The following is a 19,502-nucleotide window of genomic DNA, read 5'->3' on the forward strand; positions in this document are numbered from 1 at the left end:
AGCCCAAGGGTTGGCAGATATTTAAGATCATATAATCAGGTCCCAAGTTTACCTTTCCTCCTTTATTACCCATATCTCCCTGAAATGGATTCCTTATTAGATCAGTCTACTCATTATCTCTTTAAATCCTGTCAGGGATATTTCTGTCTGCACAACGCAGTTACACCATCCCCTTTAATAGAATGAAGTCTCTTGCCACTCACAGAATCCTTTCTGCCTGTACATAACTTACTCAACATTCAAATACTGGCACAAACTGTCTCTACAGTGAAATGCTCCCAGGGTGCTAAAGTTCACAGAACCTTATACTTTCTTTCAACCCTTGTTGCATTTGTTGTCCATAGTGGCAGTTATAGCAGCAATGACAACAGTAATCATTTACCATTTTATTAAGCACTGTACTAGGCAAATTCATATACATCTTTAATCCCGCGGGTAGCTTTTATTTTAGCTGTTTTACCAATGAGGAAACTGAGAAGCAAATAGATGAGGCACATTTCCCACTATGGTGAAGCCAGTAAGGAGTGGAATTAGGCCGTAGTTCTTAGTCTGCCTACTGCTGTAATACCCACTTGCCTTAATTCTATGACCTGATTGGTCCCAAATCATGCACTGACTTGTGTTATTCTTTGACTTTGCTGTATTTCATATTGTTTATGTTTAATTTGTAAGCTAATAATCTGGAGGATATCAGCTTCATGGGAATACTTACATATTAAGTTTAGCTATACAAAACTCAAGACTACTTTAAAAGCCTGTAAGAGCCCTAGGGATACTATGAAATTTGCTACTTGAAGTCAATTTACACCTATTTCTATTCAACTGGTGTCTTCCTTTCTTTGCTGGAATTTAATTACACCTGTTCTAATTAAGGGATTGGATCCAGACGATATCTACACCCTTTAGAAAATGAGAATTTGACACAAATGGGTGAAATGTTAGTTGGCCATAATTCTTAGGCAACTTCCTAAGAAGTTTTCATACCTTTTCTGAACAATCGGGTTCTTTCTTCTCCCATCATCTCCATATTAACTTCCTGCCTGCAATGGCCAAGTTTTATGGGGCTTCTGGCAGTCTTACCTTCTCTACATAGTGTCCTATATACTAGGCCATGCAATTGTAGTTCTGTGTCATGTTCACTCAGAGTTCAGCTCTTTATTAAAAGTTGTGGTCGGGGGGCGCCTGGGTGGCTCAGTGGGTTAAGCTGCTGCCTTCGGCTCAGGTCATGATCTCAGGGTCCTGGGATCGAGCCCCGCATCGGGCTCTCTGCTCTCTAGGGGAGCCTGCTTCCTCCTCTCTCTCTCTGCCTGCCTCTCTGCCTGCTTGTGATCTCTCTGTCAAATAAATAAATAAAATCTTTAAAAAAAAAAAAAAGTTGTGGTCAGGGCGCCTGGGTGGCTCAGTGGGTTGAGGCCTCTGCCTTCGGCTTGGGTTGTGATCCTGGAATCCTGGGATCGAGCACCGCATCGGGCTCTCTGCTCAGCGGGGAGCCTGCTTCCTCCTCTCTCTCTCTCTCTCTGCCTACTTGTGATCTCTGTCTGTCAAATAAATAAAAATAAAATCTTTTAAAAAAAAAAGTTGTGGTCAAAATGTATACTAATGAGTGCTCTTTCTCCAGGTCATTCATCTTCATCATAGTAACTTCCATGCATTTGATTAGAAGCCAGCTGGAAAGTGTGCTTGATCCAAAGAGTTGACCTGAATGCTAGCATCTCTGGCTCTATTTCTGGCAGCAAGGTTTTTCAGCCCTCTTAAATCACACAACATATACAGCTCCTGTCAAGGGTTCTAATGCAATGACTTAGTTTCATGACTTTTGATAGTAAATAAAGAAAAGAGTATATATCAGCAGTACTAAAGATGTGAAGAAAGCAGTAGGAAGACACTAAGGATTGAGATGCCTTCAGAGTTGGAACATTCTACTTTAATACTGTGTAAAATATATAGTGGATAGAATCTTCCTTCTCCAATCCCTTGTCAAGAAAGTCAGAGTAGAAGATATTGATCTTCATCATGATATAAAAATACTATGTTGTGCGTGTGTGTGTGTGTATAGTAATTTTCATGTGGTTTCTAAATTACATCAAGGTCATAGCTTCTTTTGTTTCAAATATTATATGCATTTTAAGACAAGTAATTAGATAACCCTCAAGCACTCTTATAAGGTTGTGTTACATAACTAACTTCATTTTACAAAAAACAAAGTGTTGGGTCGGAAAATGTTCTTATCCTTCAAGTTTCTTTTGGCTTGTCTAAGAATTAAATTGATATAAGACAGATTAAGAAAAGAAAATAGTATAATTATGAACATAGAGGGGCTCTATAAGAATATAAGGTCTATAGGTAGTCAAGAAATTAAGGCTTATAGGCCATTCAGAGCTAGGCAGAAGATAGGGTTTTTGAGACTTCAAAAGGAAGGAAAACAATTCACAGGAAGATGAAAAAGAGTAAATGTTTGATAATATTTGCTGGGACATCCTAAAACAATGGACATAGAGAAGAATTTTAACAAATAGACTTTGCATTATACTAGAGTTATCTATGGTGATACCTCCCTTGCTGGAGCAAGTTCTCTATCTAAATTCTTTTAGGCAGTTGGGGAAAAGTCAAAGTTTTTTTCCCTGAAACTCTATATTTTTAAAAATAATCACTCTAGGGATGCCTAGGTGGCTCAGTCAGTTAAGACTCCAGCTATTGGTTTTAGCTCAGAGCATGATCTCAGGGTGGTAAGATGGAACCCTCATGGGGCTCCTTGCTTAGGCATTCAGGGCATAGTCTGCTTGAGTTTCTCTCTCCCTCTCGTTCTCCCTCTGCCTCTCCACCCACTTTTGCATGTTTTTTTCTTTCTCTCTCAAATACATAAATAAAATCTTTTAAAAATTAGCCTAAAATAATCCACATGCCAAAGAGACACATTTTGGGGTGGCAAATTTTGCTTCCCAAAACAGTCCTACAGAAAGACCATGAGAATAGCAGAATTAGAAGTACTTAAAAGGGGGCACCTGGGTGGCTCAGTTGTTAAGCAGCTGCCTTCCGCTCAGGTCATGATCCCAGAGTCCTGGGATTAAACCCCACATCAGACTCCCTGCTCCTCGGGGAGCCTGCTTTCCCTCTCCCACTCCCCCTGCTTGTGTTCCCTCTCTCGCTGTCTGTCAAATAAATAAATAAAATCTTTAAAAAAAAAGTTACTTAAATGTAGCGGAATTAGAAGAACTTAAATATAATCTTTTCTTTTTTTTAAGGTTTTATTAATTTGACAGAGAGAGAGAGAGATCACGAATAGGCAGGCAGAGAGACAGGCAGAGAGAGAAGGGGAGGTAGGCTCCCTGTTGAGCAGGGAGTCTGATGTGGGGCTCGATCCCAAGACCCTGAGATCATGACCTGAGCAGAAGGCAGAGGCTTAACCCACTGAGCCACTCAGGCGCTCCTAAATGTAATCATTATAGTCAAGATAGTTTCTTTGAATAAATAATAAATTTAAATCTGTTGGTAAATTAGAACAAGAAGTCTATACTTGGAGAGGATTTGATTCTGCATTTGAGGTCAATGAAGTGCTTGAATGAAATAAGCATTGCCAAGTATTAAATTTACCATCATAGGTTCCCATGATCCATTGATGAATAACATATATCCAGTGAATATAATGAATATTCATTATATTACTTTTATCTAATAATATTCCAATGATATAATTAGCACATTCCAACTCAAATTAACTTTACATCTTCTTATAAGCCAATTTTACTTTTATTGTTATCTGCAATTTTAAGGAAGGCACATCAATTTTTCTAGGACTAATATTATTAATTTCATTTATTATATATATTCAAAAAATACAGTCTCTCAAACCCAATCATTCATCAATATTAAATTCTCTTAATGACATAAATTTTAAAACAGTGAACCTCATTAATGTGATCTTCGTGTAATACATAGGAGATGCATATTCTTCAGGAACATCCAACAATGAAGAAAAGACCTTCTGAGTGAGTTACTTAGAAATAGCCCTGCCTGCCTGATTCATTGTGGGTCACTAGTATGAGTCATAAGTACCAAAGCTCAGTTACTGGTCCATGACATGCTATCACATGACTATGCTGACACTCATCACTTCCTAACCTCTAGTTTCATATTTAAGTTTTTCAAGGTAAGATGGATCCAGCATCTGTAAGACTTTCAGCAAAAACCTTGAATACATGAAAAGTTTTATTGCTGATTTAGAGCCTGCTGAGGGTAAATCGTATAAGGTAATAATTTAATGCTGAAGGGACTATCATTTTACTTATAAAATAATGAAATTATGATAACAATGTAGCCTATCTAGACCTTACGCTATCTTTGTTTGGAGATGGCTGACATTCCAAGAAAAGGTTAAATTCTAGTAATTTTCTGTTTGGAAAATTAGAATACCTCCAATGGTACCAATGGAGAAAGAGAATGTCAAAGTTTTACCTACATTATATGTAGGTACCTATAAAACCTTTTCATTGATTGATTGATATGCATGAAGAAACAATGGCATATTTTCTCACTGAATTGAGTGCATTTGACTAATAGGTGAGGAAATTCCACTGTTTACAGTACATGACGTATTTCCTGGAAAGACAGATATTTTAAATAATGAATAAATTCATAAATATGTTAATGATTTTAAGTTTTATCTAATACTATTTAGCTTTACATCTAACTGATTTTCTCTTCCTCAATCTATCTAATAAGTTTTCTGCACCAATGGAGGAAAATGGTAATATGGATAATCAGAAACAGACACAATTTTTAATGTATATTTATGTTTGGCACTTAATTCTGAAATTCAAGAAAGTCCTCTTAATCTACTTTATTGTAAGTCTTCAAGGGCACAGATACTATTTTGTTTGACTGTATCTCTAGGACATAGTTTAGAGTCTGGCATACAGCAACTATTTAAAAACATGCACTGAGCAAAAGAATATATTCCCCATCATTGTGAATAGCCACACTAACAAGGTCCATGTTGGCAGAGCAGGAAAGCAGTCCATTCCAAATTATTCAGCTACTGGAGTCTCTATGGTTCACTGCATGCTAGAAACAGACTAGTAAGTGTTAGAATTTAGGTCCTCTTGTTATGTGTTTGTTTTGGATATTTTACTTTTAAATTTCCAAACAGAGCTGAGAAAATTATCAACAGGTTCTTATGTTCTTAGTATCTGCTCTGTTCACTACATTTTATAGCAGTAACGTGGCAGTATTTCTAGGAGAGTATTAGTTTAAGCCTTTTGTCACTTTCCTGTGCAAAAATTTCCCACTTTGGAAGATCTATTATTTGTTGCACCTCTCTGTGAACTGGAATGTGATCCACATTCTCTAAAGATAAAGAGAAGTGATGTATTGACTCTGGTAATAAACTCCCTTAGCACTGGCACCAGCCCAAAATCATTTCATCATCTTCTTTCATGTATTTTTTTGTCCTTGTCAGATGTACGTCAAGTGCTTATGAATTACATCTCACCCTATGTTCTAGACCCAATCAATGAATGATAAGCAAAGGGGTAGTAAAGCAATGTTATGATATTTCCTGGATTGCATTTTTATGAATAAAGATTTCTATCCATTGAGATATTAAACTGCATGTGTGGTTTTAATGCTTCACTGAGACATCATGGTTCAGTCACTACTAGACGATCTATTTTGTAGTTTATTCATACATGACTGGGAGTTTTTCTTCTGCTCAGGAGAAAAGAACCCCACCAGCTGATAACCATACAGGGTTCAGGGCTTACTCATGTGAGAATCATTTTCTCCTGGTCAGCAGCCACACTCTGCAGTTTAAGTTTTAAAACATTTGGAGGTCCATTCATAGTTTATTGAGCATTTATGTAATACCTATTATGAACAATGGAGACTGAGAAGAAGAAGAAAGACCAAGAAAAAGAAGAGAAGGAAAAAAAAGAAAATACTGGCTCATATTCTCAAAGATTTTACAATCCAATAGTTGAAATGAACACACCTAGTCCAAACTAAAGGATTGTTAAAAATGATAAATTAATCAAGGCACTGGGTGGCTTCTTTAATATTTGAAAATACTGAGATTTAGAAATAACATTGGGGGTACAAGTTCTTATACTTATCCGTGTGACTTCAGATCTTTGGCCCAGGTCCTATAATAAGCTCTCATGTCTAGACATTTAAGGCATTTTATAATGCAATAAGATAGGCAACTAAACAGTTACCTATTAAGTGAGGGTTTTCAGAGTTGTAAATGAGCTAGAGGAGATTTAAGCTAAAAGGAACTTTGTTAATGGAAATGGAAAGAGTAGTGACAATACAAGTTATTTAAGACGTGAGAGAAAAATAAAATCAGTATTTGCCACAAGTCAAGAAGTGGAATCTTTCTTTTTTTTGGAGGGAAAAAATGAATATCTATGTAGACAAAGAAGTACGTTGGGCTAGAAATAAAAGAAACATGGGAGCTCGCTGCAGATGGATTTTAAAGGCATTAGCTGAGACAAAGGGTTAACATGAGGGAGTAGAAGACTTGAGGTGAAAGAAAGTCTGTGCAATCATTATGGTGTCTTCACTAAAGAATTAACAGGTGATTCCTGAAATAATTGCACAGAAGTGGAAAAGAAAGACCCAGTTGAAGTTTGGCCTGTCATTTCTGCATTAGATCTAATACTGGTCAGGAGCTAAAGCAAAAGTCGAAGAAACACCGGTTGGAATTTTCCAGGCCTGGGATTGACAGGACAGGCATGACAGGCATGAAGGAGTAAGACTGGTCAGTTAAAAGACAGCACTGGGGGCTGCCATGGAATGCTGCTGGAGAGTCCACTGTGGGTGCTGCTGCTTTTTGTTTATCAGTAAGGCTAATCAAGGCTGCTTCAGTGTTTTCTCTCTGTTCTAACAGAAGATAAAAAGGGACTAATCTCCTCACTCCTGAGGATAAGTTCAGGTTTATTGGGGGGTCATCCTGTTTTTATTCAACTGTTCAGTGGTATAAGTTAACATCTTTATATATGAGTCACAAAGGCAAAATGACCTAGCAGGACTCAAATATAAACAAAAAGTTGCTCATGTGCCCATAGTGTAAGAATAGCCAGGGTAGGAACTAACAATGATATAACCCAGTAACATAGTGTAGCCCTTAAAAAAGATGCTCTTAAGATACCAATTGCTGAAAACAGCTGGTTTCATGAAAAATTAGGGATTTGAAAAATTATTCTGTATCAGGCCCATTATAAAGTGCTGCCTTTGACATGAAAGAGGTTAAGTAAAGATTCAACAAGTTGACTTTTCAGAAGCTTTCATCTATGTGTAACGCTATCTTCCTGATCATGGAGGAACTGATCTCTAAGGGGGGGTGACTCAACACGACTCAAGGATTCTTATAACATCAGAGCATGTCACTTCAGAGTTGATCTTTTTCCAACGGCATTTATCCTGAAGACTTCTAATAACACTGTTCTTGAAAACGAACGCCCAGGCAGTCATATGACAATAGAAAATCTTCTGTAAGGAAGGTCATTGACATAATACTCACCAAAAAATGCATCTGGTTAGCACCAATACCGGATATTATCTTGTTGAATGTCCACCCCACTGAGAAAAGGAGAGCATTTGATGCTTGCTGATATTATTTACAACTCATTTACATGTACATATATTAAGAGTAATCATAGTAAATATATCCTCCTGTTTGCAAGGTGAATGAAAATTATGAGCAGCTTTCTGACTTTAAACTTCACCTGCAAAGATTTCATTGCTCTTTCATCTCTGGAGCTGGTGTCATGAAAAAACATTCCACTTGTAACCACATTCCCTGGGTTTAATTCTGACACTGACTAACTAGTAAACCTGGGCAAGTGATTGAAATTTTCCCTTCTTTTATTCCTTTATGGACTGAGAAGGTACAATACCTTTTGTAGCACCTATCGCATATGGCTGTTAGAAGAATCAGGTATGGTCATGGAAGGAAAGGGCTCTGAACCTGCAGTCAGTGTATGTTTGTGTACATGTATATTATAATATATAATATGCATTATATAATTTTTATATATTATTTATTATATATACCTAATATCATCAAATTAATTAAAAAGATAGTAAGTACAAATTTCACAAGTGGGTTGATTTCCAGAATAAGTAAAATGCTCTGTACATCACAGTGAACTTCCCAGAAAATCCCACCTAGAGAAATATTAGAATTTTGCTATACCAAATGTTGCTTTATTTTTTTTTAAGATTTATTTATTTATTTGAGAGAGAGTGAGAGCAAGAGAGAGTGTGTGGGGGGAGGGGCAGAGGGAGAGAAACTCAAGCAGATTCTGTGCTGAGTTTGGAACCATGTGGGACTCCATCCCACAACTCCGAAATCATGACCTGAACCAAAAATTAAGTTTGTCCTTCAACAGATGAAGTCTGCCCTTCAACTGAGCTACCCAGGCACCCCTCAAATATTGCTTTAAATAAATAATCTGGAACATAACTTTTTTTTTCTTTTTGGTAAAGGTGACTTTGGTTGAGTAATTGATCTAAAAAATTGATACAACCCCACACACAAAACACACACACATAAGGACACCTGGGTGACTCAGTTGGTTAAATGTCTATCTTTGACTAGGATCATGATCTTGGGGTCCTAAGATTGAGCCCTGTGTTCTCGTTTTCAGGCTCCATGTTCAGCAGGGAGTCTGCTTCTCTCTCTCTCTCTGCTCCTCCTCCCCACTCTTGCACTCTGTCTTTCTCTCAAACAAATAAATAAAATCTTAAAAAAAAAATACAGTAATTATTTTCTATAATTAATCATAAAATATAGATATCACATATAGATATCACATCAGATACTTATAGTTTAAATTTTATTAGTCTCTCCAAATTTTTTATATATAAATATTTTAACAGACCTTTTTTTTTTTTTAAGATTTTATTTATTTGACAGAGAGAGAGAGAGATCACAAGTAGGTGGAGAGGCAGGCAGAGAGAGAGAGAGAGGAGGAAGCAGGCTCCCCACTGAGCAGAGAGCCCGATACGGGGCTCGATCCCAGGACCCTGGGATCACGACCTGAGCTGAAGGCAGAGGCTTTAACCCACTGAGCAACCCAGGTGCCCCTTAACAGACCTTTTTATAATTAAACTGTCACCACAGTAGATGGGCACTGAATTACTGGGATGATAAAGTGAATGATGTTAATTTTACCTTCTAATCTGAGTTTTCTGTCCTGGTTAATAAAGTATTTAAAAGTTTGTATATTAAATCAGTGTCCATGAAAATAAAAAAAAATCAAATTTGAAGTCAAACAAATCATAAAGACTACAAGGATTTTATTTTATTATTTATTTATTTGAGAGAGAGAGTACCAGCTTGGGGAGAGGAGCAGAGAGAGAGGAAGAAACAGACTTCTTGCTGAGCAGGGAGCATGATGTGGGGTCCATTCCAGGACCCTGGGATCATGAGGTGAGCCAAAGGCAGACGCTTAACCAATTAAGCCACCCAGGTGTGCCAAACATAAGTATTTTAAGGTCGACTTTTACCTCTGCTATTTTACTAATTCCTACTGTGAGGGTAGTTTGTTGGTGTTCATTTTTCGTGGATTTGTTTGTTTGTTTGTGGATATTTCTTTTTAAACCAGGGCTCTGTTTGGTGCTGAGACTCCTAAACTGAAAAAAATTAAATAAAAAATAAAAAATAAACAACAACAAAAAGCTCAGAAATTTATTTTGGGCTTGGTCATAATAGAAAATAGAAATAAATAAGGGGCGCCTGGGTGGCTCAGTGGGTTAAAGCCTCTGCCTTCCGCTCAGGTCATGATCCCAGGGTCCTGGGATGAGCCCTGTATCAGGCTCTCTGCTCAGCAAGGAGCCTGCTTCCTCCTCTCTCTCTGCCTGCTTCTCTGCCTACTTGTGATCTCTGTCTGTCAAATAAATAAGTAAAATCTTAAAAAAAAATGAAATAGAAAATAAAGTATTATGCAGTATATTTAATTGATATGCCAAAATAATTATGGCCTCAATACAAAATTTGAACTGCTAAAAGGTTAAGAATTATCCTGTGTTGGAGATGATAATTTGGATCTTTGTATTCCTATAGTTTTAAATGTGAAGATACTTTAAAAAGTTAAATAAAATCAAAGGGATAAAAGTGTACTAAAAATCTAATAAACAAATCATAGCAATTAATAATTGGGTCTTTGATACTAACAAAGTGGAAATAAATTTGAATAGTATTCAAATCACTTTTGCAATGCCTTTAGTAATTCCTAAAATGTCTTTTATATTCTGCTCATGAGAAACATGAACATGTTCAAAATAAATAATAAATAATAAATATAGAATACACTTTTCAATACATTGAAAACAAAATATTCTGAGCATCAAGAGTGAGTCAAATCAGTTGAAGAGGTAAGAAATACCTTGACAACATGTCTTGATGGTTCAGTCATTTAAAAATATAACATACTGGGTTATTCCAGGACCCGGGGATCATGACCTAGGGCAAAGGCAGATGCTTAACTGACTGAGCCACTCTGGTGTCCCTATAGTACTTATTTTACTTAAATCAATATATGGAAATATAACAGGTATTCTTTTCAGCTGTCTCCAAATTTTATCTATTACAATGTCATCGCACAAACACAAAGGAGAGATTTAAAAATAAAAATATATCGCAGATTTTCATTTCCTAAGCAATAGATGTTTCCTGCTACTTCAGCCATCTTCTTGTAATCATATTTTCACTATGGTTTTAATTTCGGTGTACATTTTTTTTTTTTTTAACTATGAGAAGGTCAGAGGGAGAAGTAGACTCCCCATGGAGCTGAGAGCCCAATGTGGGACTTGATCCTGGGACTCCAGGATCATGACCTGAGCCAAAGGCAGTTGATTAACCAACTGAGCCACCCAGGTGCTCAAGATATTGACATTGATACAATCACTAGTATTGCTCTGATTTCTCCAGATTTACTTGTACTTATATGTGTGTGTGCATGTATATGGATTTAGTTCTATCGAGTTTTATCCTCTGTGTGGGTTCATGTATCCACCACCACCATAGTCATGACACTGAACACCATATAGATCCCTTGGGTTGCCCATATAGAAGCACACTCACGTCCCTCCCACACCTCTGCCTTCCCCCAGCCACCACCAATCCTAGTTGTTACCTCTGAGAATCACTAATCTTTCCTCTATTTCTCATATTATGTCATTTAAAAATGTTATATAAATAAAAATTATATGCTATGTATCCATTTGGGATTGCTTTTCCCCTCAGCATAATTTCCTGCAGATTCATGCAAGTTTTTGCCTGTATTAACAGTTTGTTAATTTCTATTGCTGAGTAGTATTTCACGATATAGATGCACCACAGTTTGTTAAAGTTTCTGCAGTTGAAGAACATCTGTGCTGATCAGTTTTTTGCTATTACAATTAAAGTACTAAGTGAAAATCCATGTACAAGTTATTGTGTGAATATAATTTTTCTTTCTCTGGAGTAAATGGCCTTAGAGTGCAATTGCAGGGCTATATGTCTGTTTCATGTTTAGTTTTTAAAGAAACTGCAAAAATGTTTCCAAAGTGACTGCACCATTATGATTCCTACCAGGAGTGTATGAATGATCCTGTTTCATGACGTCCTCACCAGTGTTAAGTGTTGTCACTATTTTTAAGTATAGATATTCTGATAGGTGCTTAGGGATATCTCATGTTTTTTGTTTTGGTTCAATTTGGGTGATTTTTTGCTTGTTTCCTTTTTGTGAGGAATTAAGCATTTGAAGCTGGAGTGGCCCTCAATTGGGTAAGTTACTTTGCTTATTGGATTGTCAATTTTTTCCATCTATAAGCATTAGAAAAAGAAATCAAAATATAGAACACTTCACAAAATGGTGTACCTTCCTTTTGAGAAGCCATACTAATCTCCTCTATACCATTCCAATTTTACTATATATGCTGCCAAAGCAAGAACTCTCATTGTAGTTTAAATTTGCATTTCCCTAATGGCTAATGATGTGGAATAACTTCTCATTTGTTTATACAACATCTGTATATCCTCTTAAGTGAAATGTTGTTCATCTCTTTTTCTTATTTTCTAATTGGATTGTCTCCATTGATTTAAGCCTTCTTTGATTTCTTCCAAAAAAATGTGTTTTTGTGGTAAGTTTCCATGTATAGATCCTTTACAATGTTTTATTTTATTTATTTTATTTTACTTTATTTTATTTGCATTGATGGTCAATGGTATTGTATTTTTAAGTTTGGTGTCCTCAGGGTCATTGTTACATAGTAATGTGATTGAGTTTTGTGTGTTCTTATATTCTGCAATCTTGACAAACTCATGTATTAGTTCTAGGAACTATTTTATGGGTGTCTTGGGTTTTCTACAAAGATAATCATACCATCTGCAAATAAGGGAATTTTTATTTTATTTTTTGTTTGATCTATATGCCATTTATTTATTTTTCTTTCTTTATTGCAGTGGCTAGAACTTTCAGTACTATATTGAATGAGTTATGAGAATGGGTATTTTTGCACAGTATGAATTCTTAGGGTGAAGTGTTCACTATTGAGTATGATGTTAGCTGTATAGTTCATGTTTTTTTTTTTTAAACAAGTTGAGATGATTCCTTCTATTCTTACCTTGCTGAGAATTTCTACTATGAATTGGTGTTGGATTTTGTCAAATGCTTTTTCTGTGGCAGTTGATATGATCATATGACTTGTCTTCTAGCCTGTTGATATGGTGGCTTGCTCTGATTGAATTTCAAATGTTGAACCAGTCTTGCGTACTTGAAATAAAACTCATTTGGTCATGCTATCTAGTTCTTTTTAATACATTGCTGGATTCAGTGTACTAATATTTTGTTAGCAATGTTTGTTTTTAAGCTCATGACATATATCGACCTGCAGTTTCTTTTTCTTTCTTTTTTTTTTTTTTTTTTTTAAATTGTCTTTGTACTGGTCAGTATCAGCGTAGTACAGGCCTCATAAAATGAGTTTGGAAGTATTTCTTCCCCTTTCATTGTCTAGAAGAGGTTGTATAAAGTCATGAATTTCTCTGTAAGTAATCTGATAGAATTCTCCAATGAAACGAGCTGGGCTTAGAGATTTTTTTTCTTAGGAGATTTTTAATTAAAAATTCAATTTCTTTAATGGTTACAGGGCTATTCATATTGGTTTCATATAGGTAAGCTTAGTTTATGTTTTTTGAGGAATTGGTCTCTTTCTTCTAAGTTGTCAAATTTATAAGTAAAAAAGTGTTCATTCCATTTCCTTATTATCCTTTCAAGGCTGTTAGATCTCTGGTGATATTTTCCATTTCCTTCCGGGTATTGGTAACTTGTATCTTCTCTCTTCATTTTGGTCACACTAGCTAGAGGCTTATCGGTTTTACTGATTTTTCAAAGAACTATATTTTGTTTCACTGATGTTCTCTATTGTTTTTCTGTTTACATTTTATTGACTTCTACTTTCATCTTCACTTACTCTCTTTGAATTTATCTTGCTCTTCTATTTCCAGTTTCTTGAGGTAGGATTTTTAATTTGAGATATTTCTTCTTTTTTGTAAGAAATACAATAAACGTAAGCATTTATTGTTACAAACTTACTTCTCGGCACCATTTCAGCTATATCCCTCTTATTTTTATACATTATATTTTCATTTTCATTCAGTTTTACATATTACATAACCACTTTAAGACTTCTTTGGCTTATGAATTTTTAGAAGTGTGTTGTAAAATTTCCTAGTGTGTAAGAATTTTTGCTATCTTTGTTATTAATTTTTAATTTCTTAAAGACATACATTTTATTATTTAAATTCTTCTAAGTTTGTTGAGATTGTGTGATGGTCCAGGATATGATATATCTGGATAAATATTCCATGGGCACGTGAAAAACGAATGTATATTCTGATGTTTTAAGGTAGACTGTTCAAAAATGGTCTATTAGATTCTGTTGTTTAATGATGTTATTTAGCTGTTTCATAAACACTTGTTGATTTTCTGTCTAGCAGTCATATCAGACTGAGAGGGAGGTGTTTAGGTCTTCAACTACAGTTGCAGATTTGTTTGTTTTTCTTTCAACTCTTATTGGTACTTGCTCAATGCCTTTTGAGGCTCTGCTTTTTGGTACTAGTTTAGGATTATTATGTCTTCTTGGTGGATTGGTTTTTCACATTATGCAATGTCTTTGTCTCTAATTTTCTTTCTCTGAAGTCAACTTTATCTGATATAAATATACCCACTCCTCCTTTTTTAAAATTAACATTTATGTGGCATATCTCTTTTTATCCTTTTACTTTCAACCTAACTATGTTATACAATTTGATGTGTTTCTTTTTAAATAATATATAGCTGGATTGTGTTTCTTTTTTTCCATTCTTCTAATCTCTGCATTTTGATTGTTATATTTAGATCATTTACATTTATGGTAATTATTCACATGTTAGTGCATATAATATGATCATTATTATATGTAAGCCTGTCGGGGTTTTTTTGCTGTTTATTCATTTCTCATTTTGTATTTCTTTTTCTGTTTTCTTTTCTTTCCTGCAGATAACTAATATTTTTAAATTTTTCATCTTGATTTATTTATAGGGTTTTTGAGTATGCCTGTTTATATTGCTTTTTTAGTGTTTGCTCTAGGTATTTTAGTGTTTTCTCTAGGTAATACGCATATGTGTCTTGTCATAGTTACTTTTATCAATATTTTACCACTTCAAGTTAAGTATTCAAACTTAACTTCCAATTAGATCCTTCTATTTTCCCCTACCTGTAAACATCATTTTCTTGACTATTTGGTAGTATTTTAATTTTTGTTTCAATTATCAAATGGGATTCATAAAACTTAAAAAAAGTATAATCAATTGTATGTATGTATATCTCTGCTTTTCTTCTGTTCTGTCTTCCCCTGATGCTCAGAAATTCCCTCCTTTATCATTTTCCTTCTGTTTGATGGACTTCCTGTAGCCAGTTAAGGGTAGGTCTGTTAGCAAAGATTCTTTTCCTTTCCTTATATCTGAGAAAGTTTTTATTTCTCTTCATCCTGAAGTATAGTTTCACCAGATGTAGCATTCATAGTTGATAGTTTCTTTCTTTTCAGTACTTGAAAATGATGTGCCACTTTATCCTGGCCTCCATGGTTTGAGACAAATAATCTACCACCATTTGAGTTGACCTTCCACTCTAGATAATGTATCACTTCCCTCTGACTGCTTTCAAGACTTCTTCTTTGTCTTTAGATATTACAAGTTTAATTATGATGTGTTGTGACATGGATGTTTTTAGGGCTAATCCTACTTTGGGTTTACTCAGCTTCTTAAATTCATAGGCTTATATCTTTCACCAAATTTGGGATGTTTCAGCCATTATTTCTTTAAATGCTCTTTTAGCCCCAATGTTTTGTTTCCTTTTAGGATTACAATGATACAAATGATGAATCTTTTGTTATTTCCCCTCAGATCCCTAAGACTCCTTTTCTCCTTCTCTCTTTCTGTAATTTCTATCTTTCTTCTATTCTATTATCTCCCTGTTGTAGAGATTAGGCAAAGTCTATTGATTATCTTCAAACTCACTGATTCTGCCCTCTGTCATCTCTACTCTAATGTTGACCCATCCAGCAAGTTTTCATTTTCATTATTGGATCTTTCAGTTATAATATTTACATTCAGTTCTTTTTATTACTTCTAGTGCTTTGTTAAGATTTTTTACTTTTCTTTTGTTTCAAGAATGTTTGTAATGTGGTACCTGGGTGGCTCAGTCCTTAAGCATCTGCCTTCAGCTCAGGTCATGATCCCAGGGTCCTGGGATTGAGCCCTGCATTGGGCTTTCTGTTTCCCACTCCCCTTGTTTGTGTTCCTTCTCTTGCTGTCTCTCTCTCTCTCTCCCTTTCTGTCAAATAAATAAATAAAATCTTTCTTTTTTTAAAGAATGTTTGTAACACTTCTAGAAGAATTTTAGTATGACTGCATTAAAACCCTTGTTATACAATTCCAACTTCTGATTAATTTGTGTTGGCACTATTTGATTGTCTTTTCCGATTCAAGTCACAATATTCCTGGTTCTTGCTGTGAAGAGTTGTTTTCTATTGTATCCTGGACATTTTGGATATAATTTTAGGGATTCTAGGTCTTACTTAAATTACTTAAACATTTTATTATAGTATGCAGTCCTTCTATTCAGGTTTAGTCTGCAGTTCCATGCTATCTTTGCTGACTGTGATTCCAAAGGCAGTTTAATTTTCAGAGATTTTATCTTATTAGTTTGGTCTGCTTAGTTTATTTGGTGGGGCTGGGATGCCTTGCTGTCCTTGCCTGGTGGGGCAAAAGGAGTTTCCTCTTAGTGGGTCACCTAGTGCATCTAGGTGGAGAAAGGACGTCTCTGGCCTCTGAGGACCAAAATCACACCTCAGGCCAGGCAGCTTGTTGTGGTAGAAAGCCTGGTCACTTGGTGTCTCTCGGTATGGGAGGATAATCTCTATCTCATGGAAAAGGAGAGCATTGACCCTAGTTGTTCATTCCTACCATGGCTCCAGATTGATTCCCCTTGACAGTGGTGGTGGACTTACCTGGTTTTTTTGACAGGATTCTTGTTTGATCCGAAGACAATGGGCCTCCCTGGATCACTTTGTGTTGCTAGTTTGGGCTCTGAGACATGCTGGCCTCTGTTATTTTCTTCTCTTGGGTGGAGGGTAGTAAGATGTTCAGTTAATGCCCTATCTTGTTTCTCTCCTCCTGAGGTTCTTAACCAGTTTGCCTCCTTTTCCATTTTTAGTTATCCTTTGACTGCCTTTTGCATCTTTTCCAGGGCTTATAGATGTACTTTGCAGGTCAAAACTGGACAAAATGAGTTTAAAAATTATGTCTTATTTTTCTTTAAAGAGATCGTTTTGGTAGTTGTGTAGAGGTAAGGGAATTGTCAGTGAAACTAAGAAACCAATAAATAACTATTGCAATAGTCAAGGATTAAGATGTGGTGAGATGTCCGACTGAAGATGAAAAATGATAAAAAAATTCCAAGAGAAACTTTAACGGTTAAATGAAATTAACTTGTGCCCAGTAATCTAATGCTTCACTAATACATATTTAGAACTGTTTTGGAAAAGAAAAGCAAAATACTTCCCCTTTAACTTTAAAATAATAATAGCAATATAATAATGATGGTGATGATGTAATAAAATTACTAATAATTAAGATGTTACTTTGTGATCAACATTGTGCTAATGCCACTAATGAACACTGTTGTTTAGTCTAATAGTATCAGGTGGTTATTTTTAGTAACAGTACTTTAAAACCGAGTCTGCTGTGGTTTAGAGAAGTTAAGAAGCTTGCCTGAGTTCACCCAACTAGTAAGTAATGAGGCTGTGACTTGAAGTCAATTCCTGCACTCTGTGGTTATCTGCCTCTGTGTTAAATCAACACGTAATTTATTAAATCTAATTTGTTAATGACTTGAGGCTCAATTACTAAAACCAGTAAAAGTGTTTACTTACTAATATTTTTATATCTGCTGTTTAAGCTCAAATATATTTAATGTTTATGCGCACCTCAGTGGTTCAGCTGATTAAGCATCTGCTTTTGACTCGGGTCATGATCCCTGGGTCCTAGGATTGAGCCAGGCATCGCCTGCTCAGTGGGAAGTCTGCTTCTCCCTCTCCCTCTGCTGCTCCCCTCACTTGTGCTCTCTCTGTCTCTCTCTCTCTCTCGAATTAATAAAACCTTTAAATAAATAAATAAATATTAAATAAATAAAATATTTAAATCTGTAGACCTACATTGAAACAAGACTTCTTTTTCTCATAATCTAAAATGAAAACATAATATCCATAAGAAACAATAAATTTGACCATTTTTTTTTTTTTAAGATTTTATTCACTTCATTTGACAGACAGAGATCACAAGTAGGCAGAGGCAGGCAGAGAGAGGAGGAAGCAGGCTCCCCGCCAAGCAGAGAGCCCGATGCGGGGCTCCATCCCAGGACCCTGGGATCATGACCTGAGCTGAAAGCAGAGGCTTTAACCCACTGAGCCACCCAGGCGCCCCAATTTGACCATGTTTTTATTATAACTCTTGTCACTCACTCTTGCATAACTAATAATTGTCTTACTGGCATAAGTAGAAGGTTTTGTGCCCATGAAGTTATATTTACACCAGTTTGCTGCCATTCTTGGTCCTGTCCACAAACCAAGGAGGATCAGGAGGGGAAAAAAGCACAGTAGTGTAATCACTGCACAACATAGTATTACAAATTAGCAATTCCTACTGTTCCCTCTTCTTTGATATCTTTCAGGCAAAACAGGCTTGCAGATGTAAAGAAATGGCACAGAATTTTCCATTGTGTAAAATTTGGCAAAAATTAGCTCTTCTATGGTGTATGATATAGCTTGAATTAGTCATTAAATTGCTTTGCTAGATATAAAATACATTTTTAGGGTGGTTAATGATGTCTAATGGTGGCTCAAAATGAGACTCTGAAATTTCAATTCCATTTGCATTATTATGAAAAAAATGTTTTTGGAATGTTAATAGTATGTTCCAATATTAGGTCTCAAAATCTGTTCTGATTATTTTCATAGGAGAGGGAAAGGATAAAAAACCTTCAAGTAATCTGTCATAACATGACCAAACAGAAAGCACTACATTTTCAGTTAGGTGAATTTTTATTAATATGTTTCCAAAATGTTAATTTTTCTAGCTATAATGGTGTTGATTACACCATTAGTTTTCTTTTAAAAATCCACAAAGGAAAAAAAATTCCACAAAGGAATGTTTGGAAGATATACCAAAAAAAATGCTCAGATTAAGCTCTTTGGTATAATTACATCTATAAGGGATCATTTGGTAATTATTAATGTAAATATATTAAGATATCATTTACATTGTTATAATTTTTGTAAATAGAAATTTATTCTGGGGTATGGTATAAAATTTAGTCTTATTAAGAATTATTTCACTAGCTCATAATGCACCTTAAGTAATTTAAAACATGTAACTAGTCTACATTTATCAGAATTATTAGGATTTAAAAGCTGAATTTAAAAATCAAATAAACAGATTTGTCAAGAGTTTGGAAGATTTGTTCAAGGTTAGGTTTATAGTGCAAGTAAAACTGTACCTAATCATATGTTAATTAAATTAAAAATATGATTGATGGCAGTAACACTCTCCTTCAAGATCTTTCTTTAATCACCAGAATACCTATTACCCCACCATGCACTAATTTATGATTATGTTTAGTGTTTTTGAATGAATAAAATCATTTGTGAATATTTTTCCATTCATCAAATCATATAGATGTTTGAGATTCTAAGAATCAAACACATGAATAATTTTTAAGGCAGCTACTTATCATCAGCCTAAAGCACATCTTTACTGAGCACTCCTAAGGTGCCAGGTATTGTAAGCACGCAACGAAACAAGTAAGAAACTTGTCCTGCATCTCACAATTCGCAAGCACCAGTGCAGAAGGCAATCTTCAGTTTATTGGGCTCCAAACCCACATTCTAATTATCCACCATGCCTAGAGATCTTCCTGACTATT

Source organism: Enhydra lutris, unplaced genomic scaffold (assembly GCF_002288905.1).
Source record: "Enhydra lutris kenyoni isolate GAN:26980312 unplaced genomic scaffold, ASM228890v2 scaffoldscaffold28, whole genome shotgun sequence".
Classification (NCBI taxonomy): Eukaryota; Metazoa; Chordata; class Mammalia; order Carnivora; family Mustelidae; genus Enhydra; species Enhydra lutris.